Genomic DNA, 5439 nt, shown 5'->3' with positions numbered 1-5439 from the left:
CGTTGAATTTCGTAGAAACTAATTGATTTTTCATCTATTCAAGCAAATTAATTACTTTACTCTCATGCATTTACTTACTGAACACAAAAAAAAACAATACATGCAGGAAAAGTAGAAAGTAGTAGAAAGAAGAGTGTCGTTGAAATCATTTGAATTTTCGTTGAATTTCGTAGAAACTAATTGATTTTTCTATTATCTATTTATCTATTCAATCAAATTAATTACTTTACTCTCATGCATTTACGTACTGAACACAAAAAAAAACAATACATGCAGGAAAAGTGGCTTTTAAAAATAGAACTGCAAATTGTAAAAAAGCCTAAACGAAGTGGTGCATTTATATTTCAGCGAATATTCGAAAATGAGGATTGATTGAAAAAGGGGGGAAAAAAACGTTGAAAAATAGAAGATCAAAGGCGACGTAAAGTGAAACACACAGCGTTTCGATTGTAAATATTGAGAATGTTCAATAGGATTTTTTTGTTGTTGTTGTTGGTAATATTAGCAAAACGTACAAATAATATTGAAGAACAAACAGATTATTGTTTAAACTGACGAAAATTGAGGAAGTGGCCCCAATTTGAATATGAATACGAATTATCTAAAGGAATTTAAGGCTCATTCAAGGCTACTGCAGTTCTTCGTCTTAGTCGTCGTCGTCGTTCGTCGGACTACTTAACGATTGTAATGCAATGATGTAAACAACAAAATTACGTTCAATTGTAGCTATTTTTTCCTGTGCGATTGAGATAATTTAATATTAGTACTTGAGTTATGATTGTAAGATTACTGTTTTCTGTTTGATTATGAGTTAAATTGTGATTATGGATTATGAAAGAGGATTTGAACTAAGGGGGAAGAGTAGTGGAGATTTATGGAAAGAGTAAAGTGGAAAGTAACGTCGTGAATGAAGTAAAGAAGAGAGTTATGTATAGATAGAAGTAGAGAGTTGAGTAGGGAATAAAGTATATATTGAAGAACAGAATTAAGTAGACAGTAAAATATAGAGTAAATTACTGACCAAAGTATAAAGTAGAGTAAAGTACGCATTGAAGTAGAGAGTGAAGTTAACAGTAAAATACACTAAGAGTAATGTATAGAGTAAAGTAGTAAGTAGAGAAGAGAATAACGTAGTGAGTAAAGTACATAGTAAAGTATGCATTGAAGTAGAAAGCGAAGTAAATACCAAGAGAGTACAGTAAAGAGTAGAGTAAAGTAGAGAATGAAGTAAAGAGTAAAGTACGAATTGAAATAGAGAGTGAAGTTAACAGTAAAATACACAGAGAATAAAGTATATAGTAAAGTAGAAAGTAATGTAGTGAGTAGAGTAGAGAATAAAGTAGTGAGTAGAGTAAAGTAGAGAATGAAGTAAAGAGTAAAGTACGAATTGAAATAGAAAGTAAAGTTAACAGTAAAATATACCGAGAGTAAAGAATAGAGGAAAGTAGAAAGTAAAGTAGTAAGTAAAGTACAGAGTAAAGTATGCATTGAAGTAGAAAGAGAAGTAAATACCAAGAGAGTAAAGTAAAGAGTAGAGTAAAGTAGAGAATGAAGTAAAGAGTAAAGTATGAATTGAAGTAGAGAGTGAAGTTAGCAGTAAAATACACCGAGAATAAAGTATAGAGAAAAGTAAGAAGTAATGTAGTAAGTAGAGTAGAGTAGAGAATAAAGTAGTGAGTAGAGTACAGAGTAAATTATGCATTGAAGTAGACAGAGAAGAAAATAATAAGAGAGTAAAGTAAAAAGTAGAGTAAAGTAGAGAATGAAGTAAAGAGTAAAGTACAAATTGAAGTAGAGAATAAAGTAGTGATTAAAGTACAGAGTAAAGTATGCATTGAAGTAGAAAGAGAAGTAAATAGCAAGAGATTTAAGTAAAGATTAAAGTACTAATTGAAGTAGAGAGTGAAGTAGTTAGTAGAGTAGAGAAAAAAGTAGTGAGTAAAGTATCTAGTAAAGTATGCATTAAAGTAGAAAGAGATGAAAATACCAAGAGAGTAAAGTAGAGAATGAAGTAAAGAGTAAAGTACGAATTGAAGTAGAGAGTAAAGTTAACAGTAAAATACACCGAGAGTAAAGTATAAAGTAAAGTAGAAAATAAAGTAGTGAGTAAAGAACACAGTAAAGTATGCATTGAAGTAGAAAGAGAAGTCAATACCAAGAGTAAAGTAAGGAGTAGAGTAAAGTAGAGAATGAAGTAAATAGTAAAGTACAAATTGAAGTAGAGAGTGAAGTAGTGAGTAGAGTAGAGAAAAAATATAAAGTAAAGTACAGAGTGAAGTATACATTAAAGTAGAAAGAGAAGAAAGTACCAAGAGAGTAAAGTAAAGAGTAGAATAAAGTAGAGAATGAAATCAACAGTAAAAGTCACCGAGAGTAAAGTATAGAGTTAAGTAGAAAGTAAAGTAAAGAATAAAGTAGTGGGTAAAGTACAGAGTAAAGTATGCATTGAAGTAGAAAGAGAAATAAATACCATGAGAGTTAAGTAAATATTAAAGTACGAATTGATGTAGAGAGTGAAGTTAACAGTAAAATACACTGAGAGTAAAATATGGAGTAAAGTAGTGAGTAAAGTAAAGAGTAAATTATGCATTGAAGTTGAAAGAGAAGTAAATACCAAAACAGTAAAATAAAGAGTAGACTAAAGTAGAGAATGAAGTAAAGAGTCAAGTATGAATTGAAGTAGAGAGTGAAGTAGTAAGTAGAGTAGAGAAAAAAGTAGTGAATAAAGTACAGAATAAAGTATGCATTGAAGTAGAAAGAGAAGTAAATACCAAGAGAGTAAAGTAGAGAATAAAACAAAAAGTAAATTATGTAGTAATACTATTTATATCTATTATGAACTATTTGAAACTGAAAAAAACGATGTAGTAACAAATGTATAACAGCATGAAGTAAATAAATAAAAATAAACTAAGAAGAAAATGTCGTTTCCGTTGTTGCGTTTTCCGCATCAGTTGTTCTTGCACGCATCGAACGAGAAAACTGTAACAAAAAAAAACCTCTGGAAAAAAAGGCGAAAAACCTAAAAAGTACAGAACCAGTTGACATTCGCCGATTGAGTATGAAGCATCGAACTTCCTCCTTTCCGGACACGCTTTGTCTCCGCATTTGCATTTTGCAGCCTCTCCTCCTCCCCCGTGTATCACAACAGTATCTGTTCCAATCCAATTCCCTTATCGATACGACTCGACTTCAGGTCAATAATTACAAACGAATGCAGTGTGCACACACTAGATAGTTGGAACATTGCGAAAGCTTCGCACACATTCATACCAACCCCGTCACACATTCCGGATGTGACGTGAGGGGGGGGGGTGGTCAGAGAAATGCAATTTCGCAGCCGTCACATAGATATTCTAACGGGCAGTTAAGCGTTTCGAGATCAAATTTTGAAACAGCTGCAGCAAAAACCGGTGCGAATCATCAATCTTTCGCGATATTATTTATACCTGCCTGTCAATTTTTAAATTGAAAAACAGCATCTAATTTCACTGCGAAATCCTGAAAAAATATAAATTTTCAGTTAACACACCCAGCGCCATCTCGTTTTTTCAGCCGCAACCACCCGAAAACTCGCTGTCAGTTAACTGTCATTCTACAGACGCAGTTTATGCGTACACCGTTAGATGTCGCTTAACTCACCGTTACGTAATAATTAAACTAATATATTTAACTTAGCGTTAAAGCCAATTACATTTACTATTTCGAATTATCCTCCACGGCCGCAGCGATTATTTAAGATTTATATGAAAATTAGTTCCTCGAAGTTAATGAGAAAAAGTTTATTTGGTACGTATAAAAAAAAAAACCGGTCTGGAACTAATGCCCACCATAAACCAGAGCTTCATTACACCTGTTTTTCCTAAACACAGCTCATCGTTCTTCATGGAAACTCCTCTCTCCGAATTGGATTAAATTAAAAATCTCCACTACTATATTTATCTATATTTTTTTCAAACCCTCCGGCAATTAATAATATTTTTCCATTTTCTTAATTTAAACTTCGCTGCGATGAAACAAAGGAGAAAAACAAAAAAAAATGCAACCGAAACAAAAGAAAAAAAAAAGAGTGCACTCCACGATCAAGTGGGGGGGTCGAATCGGAAAGTTTTGATAGAAGTGCGGAATATTTAATAAGAAGTTATCTTTTTCCAACGAGTTCACAAGTTATTCGGCGAAAACTTTTTAATTACGAAAAACTTGCTAAACTAACAATTAAGGAATTCTCTGTGCAACAATGGTAATTAACTAAGAACAACAACAGCATTTCTTTTTTGGTTCTTCTTGTGGCGTTTTCTTTTTTTTTTCACTGTGGGAAGTGAAAATTGGGAGGGATCTGCTGGGTGGGTTCTCTCGTTTGGGGTATAAATCGCACATGAGCCATCAATTTCTTTGGTTTTTATTGCAGTCCGATATATAACTCGCACACGTGGAACGATCCAAGTTTACCGAAAGGAACGCGCTCTTGCACAGGAATTACCGTATTTTATATCAAACACAAGGAATGGTTTGTAAGGAGAAAGACAGGTATAACCTACACCATTCCCAGGCTCTAAACCATAAAATCCACAGTTCAATGCGCTTCGATGTAAAACCATGTCTATTCTGCTGATCTCAACACTTCAACTATAAAAAATAGTTCGTAGCTTATTCCAATCTTGCTAAACTATGTTCAATAAACGTATTGATAACTCTTCAATCGAAATCAATAAGATTTACTCAATTTGAACGTCTTATAATCAAATACAAACCAATAAGTCCACTATACTAGGATATGTAAGAATGTTTCTGAAATGAAATTTGTGGACAAAAATCATCAATTTTTGTCACCTGAACGTTTTCGGATGAATTTCAAGTTTCTTTTATTATTATTGTTATGTTGTTTTAAAGTCATCGATTAGTACGGTTCCCAACAGTCCAAGATATTGGTAAAACCCACTAGCCGGACTATTCGAGGTATTACTATATAACATTTCAATTGATTTATAAACACTGAGTAAATCTGTGTTACTTTTTGCTAATCTTGATTAAAAAAAGTTGTAATATATAACACCAAAGTGGACAGTGTTTACGAATCTAAATAAGTAACAAAAGTGTACTTTTTTCTTATAAAGTGTGACTTTTGTATGTACAGCAAAACCTCGATCAGTACGGATTTACCGATTAAATTATTAGGACTATTCGAGATATTGCTGCAATTTAAGAATTTAAATTATTGAATTTAGCAAGGTTTTCATGTTTCTAATTAGTGTTTCATACAATTATTCAAGTATTTTCAATGTCGACTATACTAGGATATGTAAGAATGTTTCCGAAATTGAATAAACTATACGTTTGTGGACGAAAATCATCAATCTTTGTCACCTGAACGTTTTCAGATGAATTTCAACTTTCTTTTAGTGCGGATTATTGTTATGTTGTTTTAAAGTCATCGATTAG

Source organism: Nicrophorus vespilloides, unplaced genomic scaffold (genome assembly GCF_001412225.1).
Source record: "Nicrophorus vespilloides isolate i.1.1-1 unplaced genomic scaffold, Nicve_v1.0, whole genome shotgun sequence".
In the NCBI taxonomy this organism is placed as follows: domain Eukaryota; kingdom Metazoa; phylum Arthropoda; class Insecta; order Coleoptera; family Silphidae; genus Nicrophorus; species Nicrophorus vespilloides.
This window is presented reverse-complemented; position numbering follows the sequence as displayed.